We start from the raw sequence: 13,054 nt of genomic DNA, 5'->3' as shown, positions 1-13,054 counted from the left end.
ACACTAATTTTAAGGTTAAGTTTTGAGTGTTTAAATTTGACTTTTATTCTGCAATTTCATTTGAATGAGTTGTTTAAACACTTATTTTGTTATAGTTTATTAATAAAATATGTTTTAAATTGTTTTAGCATGAAGTGTTATTTTTGTTATTGTTATATGTTGTGTGCGTTTAAATTATTTTTATTTATAACTTATAAAAACTGTTTTAATTTTTTTGAATTAAATACATTTAAATGAAACTGTGACAAAATCGTATGCGCTGACTAAGGTTTTAAAGCTTTTTTACTATAATACGAAAAATGTGTGCTATAATTTTTATAACAGATAACGAATTATAAGGAATTTCTATCATAATAATTATTGAAGCTTTTAACTGAACGGATTGTGCTATAATTTTTATAACAAGTTTTAACTCGTACAATGAACTTATTTCCGAATGAAAAATTATAATTACTTTCTGTCATAAATTTTCCAATTTTTCATGTGAAATGGTTTTGCTAAAATTTTTATAGCAACTATTTTATGGTGACTTCAAATTCGTTATTAGATGACACTTTTTATAGTAAAATTTTAAATTTCTTAGCTGAGATGGTTTTACTATAATTTTTATAGCAACTAATTTTATCGGGAATTTAAATTCGTAATCAGGTGATAACTTAGATATACTTACTGACAAAACTTTTCAAATTTTTCATCTGAAATGATTCTGCTATAATTTTTATAGCAACTAACTTCACGTGTGTATGCAAATTTTTTATCGGCAAATAATATTTATTTTCTAATATAATAATTCAACGATATTTTTATAAATTCTAACTTTTCAATTTTAATATATTAAATACATATGTATGTATTTACATATGTACATAAATATAATGTTGTAATTCTTCATAATATTAAAATTTCAATGTTTAAACTGAGCGCATTATGACTCAGTTGGTCCTACATTGTTTTCTGGCTTATATAAATACACATGTGCACAAATATGTCAAAAATTCGAAATAAATCAGTTTACATGTTTTGCTATAATCTTTATATCAAACTAAAATATGTCCAACTTTGTTCTAACAATATGCTCATAGGCAAATATTGTGATTAAAGCGGAATTAATTTGTAGTTGCTATAATTTTATAGCATATACTTTTTAAACCACCTCGTTGTTATCCAAATGCCTAAGCAAACTGCAAACATTAAAAAGAATAAAAATTTTGCATTTATGAGTTTCATTTACATAAAAATATATTTATAAATAAACAAATTTGCTTAAAGTTTGCTAAACTTATTATAAAAAAAATCATAGTATTATTGAAAATAAATAATATGTTTGACTTCAGACATACGGTTTTGTTAAAAAAATAAACGGAAAATAATGATAATAATAATTATGCGTATTACTATTTTTATATAAAATGTAATTATTCTGAATATTTATTTTTTTAATTTCATTTTTTTATTTCTTAGTGCTTTCTTGTAAGTATTTTGCCTATTTTTAACTACCTTTATTTCGCTTATTTACTTTTTTTGTTTTATATTGTTAATAGTTTTTTTAAATTATTTTTATTTTATTATGTTCTTTTTTTTTCTTTTCTTTTGAAATAAAAAGCATTTACATATAAAATATAAACTCCGTTTCATTCCTATCTGTTGTTGTGTTATTAATTTGAAATTATACAGAACATAAAAATACAATATTTTCTGTCAATAATATTTACCAACGACAGGATTACTTTGTATGAATTTTATTTAAAGTTTCTTACTGAAAAAAATAATAATAAATAAATAAGTTGATCACACATTCGTAAGTTTTTATCTTTTAAAGCTTCGTCCGCAAAATTTACAAATTTTTTTTATATTTATTTAAATTTTTTTTGCAAAACGTTGCATTATTATCCAATCACGGTCTTTCTCGAGCCCTTAGTTTCTTTTTATTAGCTTTTTTTTAATAGTTTAAACTTTCGCTGCGCTCTCTGCTGCCCAAAGTAATTATAATGTGAAATTTGCTTTTGCTCTGCGCGCGTTTCCCCACTCACTTCACACCCCAAACAAAAGCGCAAGGTACTCTCTAAATAAAATAAGTCTCCAAACAGCGGCAATACATTTTTTATAAGAGAGTTTTTTCACTAAAGTTTTTTTCTTAATATTTTGATATATTTGTTATAATTAAAATCGTAAATATTGAAGATTGGAATTTTGTATTGTTTTTTTTTACTAATTTAGCAACCTTAATTGTTTGATAAAATAGCAAATATTTAAAAAATGCAGTTTTATTTTTATTTAAAGTATCAAAAATTTACAAATATCATTTTTTAATTTTTAGTTTTAAGGAAATTTGAAGTCAGAAATCAAAAGTATCGAAATTTATTTTAAGTTTTTGTTGAAAAATTAGTTATACATTTTTAATTGTTAGTAATAAGAAAATGTTAATAAAATATTATTCAAATTCAGAAATTAAAACAAAAAATATTTTTTATTAAAACATAAATTATATATTTTAAATATTTAATATAATGTTTATATTTTTTATTTTATTTATTTATTTATTTTTTTTTTGAATGCTTCATATATATATTTTCGCCAGTCACTTGTCGTTATTGTGTTTCTTAACGTTTTGTTATCGTTTTTGTGTTCGCAAACATGCAACTAATTCGCTGCGATTGTATTTATTATAAAAATTATATACATAAATCTGTAAAGCTCAGGCAAAAATTGGCTCGTCGAACGGTTAAGTGCCTAAACTGAAATTACAGCTTTGAAGCGCCTAAAATTATACTACAGTACGTGTATAATTTGCTACCGCAACCATTCCTAACAAGCCGTCGAACGCGCTAAAACTCACAGCAACCCTATTGTGTTTCAAAAGTATGAAAAGAAATTGATTAACAAAGTTGGCATGCAAATTTACAACAAAAAATTGTACTTACAAAAATAAACGCTGTGTTTTAAAAAGTAATAACACAATATTTGCTGCTACAAAAGAATTTAATTTTTTTTACAAATGCCTACAATTGTACTCAAAAAATAATTTCCTTCCATTATTTCCTCCCAACCACCAAAAATTAAACAATATATGAAAACAAAAAATTAAAAAAAAATCAACAACAACCAACACCAACACTACCACAATCGCCAACAACAATTTCGACTACACCGACACCTACAAAATTATAACTACCACCACCGCCACCACCAAAACCACCACCACAATCACCAAACAAAAATAAAAATAAATGCAACAAACAACCGCCACAACAATTTCAACAAATTGCATACGCAACTGCAACTGCTGCCAAAATGCTGCCGCCAACGCCTCTGCCGCCGCCACTGCCGCCGCTGCCACAATCACACCAATACCAACAACAACTACAACAAAAAAATAAAACCACCAACTCACCACTACCGCCCAACAACCAAATTGCCAAATCCTACAACGCGTCCAACAACCAACGCCTGCGCATATGCAACGAAAATCCATAAAAAATGGCAAAACGATGCAAACGAATTTGAATTGATTTGGAAATCGCACACACTCGTCAACGGCGCACGCTGGCGAAAAAAAATTATTGAAAATGCATTAAAATTCGTCAACAAAAACACTCAAATAATATGTGGAATGCGCAAATGGTGTGCTGCTACGCTTTGTTGTTGTAGGTTTGCCGTGAATACTTGCGCGGCGCCTGCAAGCGCGCCGAGTCGGAGTGTCGCTTTGCGCATCCGCAGGATAGCGTCGCCAGGCACGATGACGGTTCGATAACGGTGTGCATGGATGCCGTGAAGGGCCGTTGCACGCGCGATCCATGCCGCTACTTTCATCCCCCCTTGCACCTGCAGGCACAATTAAAAGCGGCGCAAACGCGCGCCACTGCTGTCGCTACTGCGGTATGGCTATATTGTTCTTATAAATTTATGATAATTTCAACATTTATTTTCATTTCTTATGATTTCTCTTGTTTTTCTCTCTTCTATAAATTATAAATAATAAGAATGTTTATTGATTTTGATACTAAACTATTGCATACCAACTATAATACACTCAAAGAAACATTTTTATCCAAAAAAAGGAATGTTTCCCAGAGGAAAATTGAAGAAAATTACAACTGCGGTGTGGTTGTTATAAAGGGTTTTTCGTCGCATAAAAGAATGCGAAGCTTACCTTTAAAAAAGTGACATAATTTTGTTGTGGGTTATTAGGTGACTATAAAATTTCCATGAAACTTTACACCTTAAAGCAACAAAACAAATAATTTTATTTCATATGGAAAATATGGAAATTAATTGGCTCATGATTGCCGCTGTAACGTTACTAAAATACTCCTTCTTTCAAATAAAACTATTCTGTAATTTTACTTCAGTATTGACTTGAAAAAAGTTTTTGTAGGTTGTTTCTGGTACAAAATTTTTATTATAGGAACGAACTTTTTAATTTTTAATTAGTCAGTTCTCTACAATATATACATAATAAGCAGCAATGAACTCATAATACATATGAGATACTTTTTTTGTTTTGCTAGAAACTTGCCATAATTTTATAGCAACTCATTATTTACAGAAAATAATTCTTTAACCGTAAATAAAAGTTTTAATGACTTTTGGACAACATAAAGTTGCTATAATTTAATTAAAGACATCAAACAAAATAAAATAATTTAATTAAAGACATCAAACAAAATAAAAAAATCGGTGACTTGGCATAAATAATAAAACTACTGAGAAAGGTTTTTTCCGTTTTTACAAACCGAGCCAATATTTTTTTTTTTTTAATAATAAGTGAAATATTTTCACAGTCACCTGATACAAACATTGGTAGTAAAAAACTTCAAGCTTAATTAGCTTTACACACCTTCCGAGTATGTTATAATTATTATAGCAACTCAAACAACAGAGTATTTGACTTTCTTTATTTAATGTATTAAAGATTTTAAGGAAATGCTACACAACCACGCCGTAGGAATTTAAAAATTAACGTTTTGTTTAAACAGTTTTTTTTATTGTTGTGCTCATGCTTGTTAAGTAAATGCTCAACACTAAATAATGCTTACTTACACAAATATTAACTATAAATAAGAAAAAACTGTATGTATGCGAAGAGCAAATATTTTATTCTGTGACTTAAATGCTTGTATTTGATTTTTTTTTATTTTTTTGCAATTTATGCTCCACTCACACAATAATTTATGATATCTACTTTCTGAACAAATATTTTTCGGCAGTCAGCTGCTTAATTTAAGTTTATTTTGCAGCTGCGTATTTGTTTATTGAATGCCTACTTGTTTCTTTCCTACTTAGTTAAGATTATAAGCAAGTCAAAAATGTTTTATTTATAGATATTATATACAATACATATAGATGTATGTATGCAGATTAGCTAATTATGCAGTTTAGATTATAAAATAATTAGTATTTATGCAATAAGTGAAATTCGATAATCTTAATTTACGTAATTATTTAACTTACCTGGTTTAATATTTTATTAAATACTAGATATGTATATCGTTCAAAGTCTTCGGTTTTATGGTATACCCAACAAAGCAAAAAAATATTTATTAAGAAAAAATAGGGAGAACTTTTTGTTTAAAATGAAATTAGGTAAACCGGGTATACAATATTTTTCTTTAGTAAATAAAGGTTTATATAGTTGCTATAATTTTTATGGGGAATAGTTGTTATACATTTTTGGGTTAGCGCCAGTAGCATAAACAATTTAAATGTAATACGGTATTTTAAAGTTGCTATAATTTTTATAGGAAGTTGCTATAATAATAGAGGCTATGAAGTTTGTAGAAGGTTGCTATTTTAAGCGTAAATATTTCTAAGATTAGATTTTTATAGGAAACTATTGCTCTTGTAGGCCCCTTATAAGAGATTTCAATAGCTATATTTATGTGGAAAGCTATCATTCGATTTTCTTGTGTGGATCGCAATATTATACTTCCGATAACAATTTGTTGCAGTTACACTAGAGCCGACCGATTTACAGGGAAACAAAAAAAAAAACCAAAAGTTTCTTAGGCAAAGTTGTTGAGAATGATCAGTGTAACATTTCCTGCGTAAGCGATTATATGAAAAGCAAATCTTTCGATACATTTTATGAGTGCAACTCTGTACGATGTATTAAGCTTTTTAAACCTTTGCTACAATATTAAAATCTTTCGATACATTTTATGAGTGCAACTCTGCACGATGTATTAAGCTTTTTAAACCTTTGCTACAATATTTAAAGAAAAAATCTTTATGTATGTATATAGAAGATTGTTGAATATTTCGATTTTATAGGATTTAATAGGGGATTATTGAATAATATATTTTTCTATGAAGCTGTTGCTATAATTTTTATAGGAAAAACTTTTATATGGAAAACGTTTAATATTATTTTGTTTTTATAAGATTTAATAAGCTTACTATATATTGAAATGTATTCCGTTTTTAGAGACAATAACTGCTATAAATTTTGGAGGTACATATATAAAGGAACATAATTGTTAAAACAGCTATAATCGTAATTATAACTTGAAGAAATTTCATAGTTTTTTTGGGAAACTCTGAATTTTGTTTCTGGATTAAGTTACAATTTTATTGCGAAAATTTAGTAAGGTTTTATAGCAAAAAACTAACACAAATACCAATTTCCACAAAATACTGAAACATTCATTGAAAAAATTCTCACTTTATAGAAACAATGTTTAAGACAATCACTTAAGTAAAATAGAGCTCAAATGCTCTTACTTTTCAACAGAAATTTACTACACAAAGACAAAATAAATTCATGCTCTTAAACGCCAACTTCATTTAGTAATGTGCCTGCACCAACAATTTATTACACTCACATCCACCTGCGCAACAGCGGTATACGCCACATAATAATAATGCGGCTAATTTGCAAAATATGCGCGCCAACGCCGAAAATTATGCTATAAATAATTTAGTGCAGTTAAAATGATAATACATGTCGAGCGCGCTAAATTGCATATGTATATGTACAAACTTCAAGCTAACCCGCACATATGTATACACAAATACATGGAAGTGAGTTTGTGTATGTGTGGGGTATAAAATTTCAACTATCACTTACATTAATTGAACTGCATTATTCGCATTAATAGCAGCAATTATGGTGCGCTTGTATCCACATAAGCTCTCACATACAAACATATGTGAATGTATAAATATGCATGTGTGCGTAAGTATGCAGATTTTATCAACTCTTTGCAGTTTGTGTGAATGGCTTCCACCATTTTGTCGACAAACAAAATGAAGTTTCGCTCAACTTTTGCAAAGGTAAATAAATAAAGCATAAATTCAGGCGCCATGGCATAGCGTATACGCCACAAGCTGTTGACACTCTGTATGTGTCTATAGCACAATCATGTGACTATGTAAACGTATATGCAAGCACATATCCGTTAGTTGTTGTTGATTTTGTTGTACGCATAAGTGCGCCAACGTTTTACGCAGGCAATAAATGTTGATTTTCGCTTTTGGTAAATTAACATTTATTATAGCACATCGGTGGCCGAACACATATGCAACGAGGCTTATATACATGGAAATATATATGTGTATACACTTAAATATATATACTAATTATAGCCGTGACTTCAAAGGTAGTCAAACCAGACAGCATATACATACATATACCATATAAATACACAAATGCATATGTGCAGTTATACCAGCATATATGTATGTACTATACACCTGTATCGCCACGCAAACACTTAATGCCGGCGCGCGCTTAATTGCTTCGGTTGGAATTTATATGCCGCACGTAATTGCCGCGTAATATGCGCGTACGCGTATGAAAAATCATTGCAGCATTTTAGGCAATTTCCAACACATACAGATATAGACACATATAAACGTAACCGTACTTATGCGCAGAATGTACTCAGCGAACGGATACTGCTGGGCGGACGAACGTATGTTCAAAGCAGCAATAAATAAACTTTTTATTGTAATTTGCGACTTAACGGTTCGTTGTTGTCGCTGTAACGCTACGCCTTGCGTCTTTGGACTCCTGTATGTACGCTTGTGATATGTGCACGTGTTCAGGTGGCATGCTAAAGGGATTTCCGTTTTCACGCTGCAATGCGATATAAATGTCAACAACAACAACAGCATGAGCAAATTTTAGCAATAACAGCTAAAACAAAGCAACAACATTCGTTGAAGAGGGCGTTGAACTTTACACGGACGATTTACAAACATATTTGTTGATTAGAACGCATACTGTTTGGAATAATAACACATTTTTTTATTTTATAGGAACTTTGGTAGCTGTAAAATCTTGTAGCTTTAGTTTAAATTGTGGCTTATTTTATCTTTGATACTATAAAAGCTTACTATAGAGATATTCCAGTTATAACATAATATTTCCATACTACTCTCGAAGTGTGCTATAATTTTTGTAATATTAAAAATTATCTGCAAATTTTAGCTACTAAATCATGTTATCAAGTAAAAGTTAGGCGTTCTGCATATTTTTCAGTTTACTATAATTTTATAGCAAGTTGCATAAAATACAAAATTTTATTTTAATTTCCTTAAAGTTTATTAAATATAAAAATATATTTTTTATTTCATTCAACAATGTGCAATTATTGTACTGAAAACCACTAAAATTGACTATTTCAATATACTTCAAGTTATTTACTTAAATTTATGTTCTTATATTAATTGTTATTACTTGTAGTAATTTTATAGGATTATAGCTGAAAAAGTGTATGGCAAAAACTATACTTCCTGTCACAATAAACATTTGTTAAATTTGTGGAAGTTAAGCAATTAAAAGCAATTCAAAAACCAATCGGAAAATTTTATAGCATCCTGTTCTTAGGTGCAGAGAAACCTAAAATAATAAAATTTTAATAAATAACATTATGAATTATAGTTCATTTAGTCACACTTTTATAGCAACAGAAAATTATAGCGTTAAAAGTTTTTCTTATTGGTTATGGTTAAATTATTACTAAAATCTTTTCAATAGTTCTAATTTTTATTTCAAAATTCATAAATATAAAATAGTGGAAAATATAATTAGCAAAAATCTCTACAAATTATAGCAAATAATTTTTGTAAGTAACTTTCGATAGAACTAATATCCATTTAGGTAGAAATTTCGAAAAATTAATTATATTTTTTATTGACTCTTTTTCTGTTCAAGCATATGAATTACAATACAAAAAATTCCTTTTACAAGCCTTTGTGTGCCTTTTTATAGCAATTGTTTTTCCATTTCCTTACACAATTTCAGTTACTTCTTTGGCCTGTTTAAAACTGCTTAGCGTTTTTGCAATGTTTTTCTTTCGAAAAAATTTTAGCTGCCTCACTTTATTACCTAGCCTGCTTTGCTATTTAAATACAATATATTTATACCCACCATTTTTGCAAAATAATGTAGTAAACTATACAAATTTTCATGGCATAAAATGAATATATGAATATACACAAAAATACATATTATTAACAAGAAATATACATACTATCAATGCAACAAAATCCCCAAAATTATTTTTACAAAATTTTTAGCGAAATCCTACTCAAAATTGAGAACCCTTGTTACTTATTTAGTTCATTTATTTTTTAAATCTATTTTTTATAAATTTTAATTAAACTGTGACGTTTATTTTCCCTGCATTTATATGCCCCTCTATACTTGTTTTTGTGTCAAAACGCCTATACGCTTACATTACCCCGATGCAGCGCTGCCCCACAACAGGCTTTGCTCCCTTGATTTAACTTAGTTCTTTTCGTTTTAGTTGAATATTTGTAATAAACAATTGCATATAAAGAATGTGTCGAAAAATAGTAAAATAAACAGCATAACCTCCATATTCGAAATTGATTTTATATAAAAATATATTTAATATATTTTGATATATTAAGAATTTAAGTCCTATATTTAAATACATTGCTGGTAGTTGTTTATATAGACCCTTTATTAGTTTAAAATATAAAAATATATCGTAGAGTTTTAAAAACATTTTAGCAAGTTGAGAATAGTAAGTTTGAACAAAGTTTTAGCATAAAAAACCAAAGATAAAAAAATAAATACTCTTAGTTACTACAGAGCTCGTGAACTACAAAGCATCACAAATACACTATTGGCTGTTCGAAGCATTATTTATTTAAATTATGTTATCACTATTATTGTAACTAAATGTGAGCAGTAGCAACAATACAAATACATATCAAATTTGTCATACAATTATTACTAAAGTGTATGCTATAAAGTTGCTTAAGTTTATTTAATACTTCATAGTGAAAATTTTGAAATTAGCAAAACAAGAAAGTATAAACATATGTATATAAGTGTGCTATAATTATTAAAGCTAAAGCTATGAACATATTAAAAGCAACAAATTGCTGTGTAAATGAATAAAAACCCTAAAGTTTCCCATATATGAGTTGCTATAAATTTTAAGGCACATAATTTCCCGGGTTAAATGAATTATCAGCTTTCTCGCAGCAACTGAAATACAAATCTACAAACAATTAAGTGGCTATAATTTTTATAGCACATTTTATCCTGCTTTTATGAAAGAATAGGCTCAAAAAAAAGCAAAAACACAAACACATAGATCCACGAATATTTGATTTGCTATAATTTATATAGCAAAATTGTGTCTGCATAAATAAAACAACATGTTCAGCAAAGCAACAGAAACACACACAATGCTTTTTATTAAACTTCCACACCACTTTACTCAAGCTACAACATATTTTTGGATTCTATACACATCAACACAGATAATTAAAACTTACAATTAAAACAAAAATAAACCACTAAAGGTTTTGCTGTGAAAATTATACATACGTACATATATACATATACACGTCACGTGCGTCGTACTCTGTTCAATGGTCGACCGACAACCAAGCAAAATAAAATCTTAAAATAAATATAATCACAACGCTAATGAAATACGAATGCACCAACAAAATGTAATACGCATACCTAATAACAATTACAAGAAAATTAAGTGCCGAAGGCAAACATTTCAACGACCTTTTATCGGCAGGCGGAAGTGACCCAAATACAGCAGCGGAATTTCAAGTAAAGCCGAATATACCAAAAAATGAGAATCACATAAAAATTCCATTAAAGCCAACTCAAACCCAAATTTAGCATGACGCACCGCAGTGAAGAAAAAATCACGTACAATTGCCGCAAATGTGATTTGCCTTTATAGCGCCTTGAGATATGAAGCAAATCATCCAAAAACCAAATAATAAGGACGCACACGCACACCTATGCAAAGTAACCTACACGACGGCGACTAAGTGAAGGGGCTGACAATCGCGCGTGAGGACAGCTTAGGTGACGGCTCAACGCCTTTGGCGTAAAATTAACCAAAAAAGCCACAAATTTCCGATGCCCAAAGCGTGTCGCATGCGAAAGGAAATGTAGAACGAGTTGCCTGTTGCCTGCCGCTGATGCTGAAACGCGAAAATATATGTATACGTGGAAGATTTGCCACGTGCTGTGTGTGCGCGCACACACATACGTTAAGGGCTTACTGCAGAAAGGCAACCGACATCCAGCGTACTCGAGGGCGTACAGCAACAGCGAAATTAATCCGCACATAACATATTAACAGGAGTGCGCGCGGGTCACTGCTTGGCAGAGAGTTAAACGCTGGGTTAACACTTTTAAGCCATTTAAATGCAAATTAACGCAAAAATATCGCGCACATACATACTCATATACTCACATACATACTCGTGCACACACACATACAGACAGTGTTGTTTAAAAGCAAGAATATTGCTAGCGCTCTAACACAAATACCATGCGCGCGCTATTTCGGTATACACTAAGCTACGTGGCCACTCGAATTTTTGTACGCTTAGCGCGACTGCGCCTATAAATATGCTAAGCCAGTTTTTTAAAACTCTCATAAATAAGCCGCGGTAACTAGCACTGGCACACCAACAGCTTGGGTTAAGTGGGCGACTTGTTCTCTAGCGGTAGGGCGGCGGAAATGAATGCGCTGTAAATTGCAGTGTTAAAAGGATTAAGCTCGCAACTCGAGTTGGCCGCGAGTTAGTAACACTGTTATACCTTTTTTTGTTGTTCAAGAGTAAGTAAGTTCTTTTTCGCGCAGATAAACGGACTATGAGGTTTCGCAAAGCAAACTCCCGTTTTTATAATGTGAAAATTTTTGTTTAAAATAAAATTTTGCTGTACCAAGTTTGTACGCAACAACAATAATAATAAAATGCGCAAATAAGTAAGAAAGTGAAAAGATATACTATATATATGTATATATATGTGGCAACACCATAAATAATAATTAATTTTTAATTCTCAATGCAACCATGCGTTTTGACCTTTTGTTTATCCTTTATTCTATTCTATTGTGCGTAGTTTTGATATGTCAATAAATCTTCCTTTTTCTACTCAGACCTCTACCTCAGACATCGCCGGTAGAAGATTTCGTGGTGGAGTATTTTGCAGTGGAAGCTGTTTCACGTCGCTATTAGTATCCGCCGATGATCTCGGTTTAATCACTTTCGGAATTTAAACGTATTAAAAATATCTTTTTTTGTCTGGGGTCATCAATGTAGTAATGCGATTGAAGCCACGTGCTACTTGCTTGACAGTTGATGTAGACAAAGGAAGATTTATTGACATATCAAAACTACGTAAAATAGAATAGAATAAAGGATAAACAAAATGTCAAAACGCATGGTTGCATTGAGAATTAAAAATTAATTATTATTTATGGGGTTGCCACATATATGTATATGGAATAGTTATAAGTATTCATATGCAACAACAACAACATTTTAACTAGTAACACTAGCTTACAGTCATTTTGCGACTGTGCTGTTAGAGATTGTTTTTTGCTAATTTTGGGTGGCTAAAACCGAAAATGATAGTACAAATTTCTTAACACGGAGAATTTTTTACGTTGTAGAGGGGTGTAGGGGTCAAACCACCATTTCATTTTAACAGCTGCACATGATTCAAAATTTTGGATTCATATTCGTAATCGGAACACTTCAAGTACTCCACAGACCTCTAAGCAAATCAGTCTGAAAATTTTCCTTCCGA

At 30.1% G+C, this 13,054-nt stretch overlaps 1 protein-coding gene across 10 annotated transcripts in view; it reads left to right on the top strand.

Moving 5' to 3' along the window:
- Window positions 1-13,054, top strand: part of LOC120770074 (mucin-19) — a 387,036-nt gene that overhangs the window by 357,302 nt on the left and 16,680 nt on the right. The gene's annotated exons all lie outside the window — the stretch shown is intronic.

The sequence above is a fragment of the Bactrocera tryoni genome, chromosome 3, assembly GCF_016617805.1.
Source record: "Bactrocera tryoni isolate S06 chromosome 3, CSIRO_BtryS06_freeze2, whole genome shotgun sequence".
NCBI lineage: Eukaryota > Metazoa > Arthropoda > Insecta > Diptera > Tephritidae > Bactrocera > Bactrocera tryoni.
Note: the sequence above shows the minus strand (reverse complement) of the source record. Positions and strands in the feature narration are given on the sequence as shown.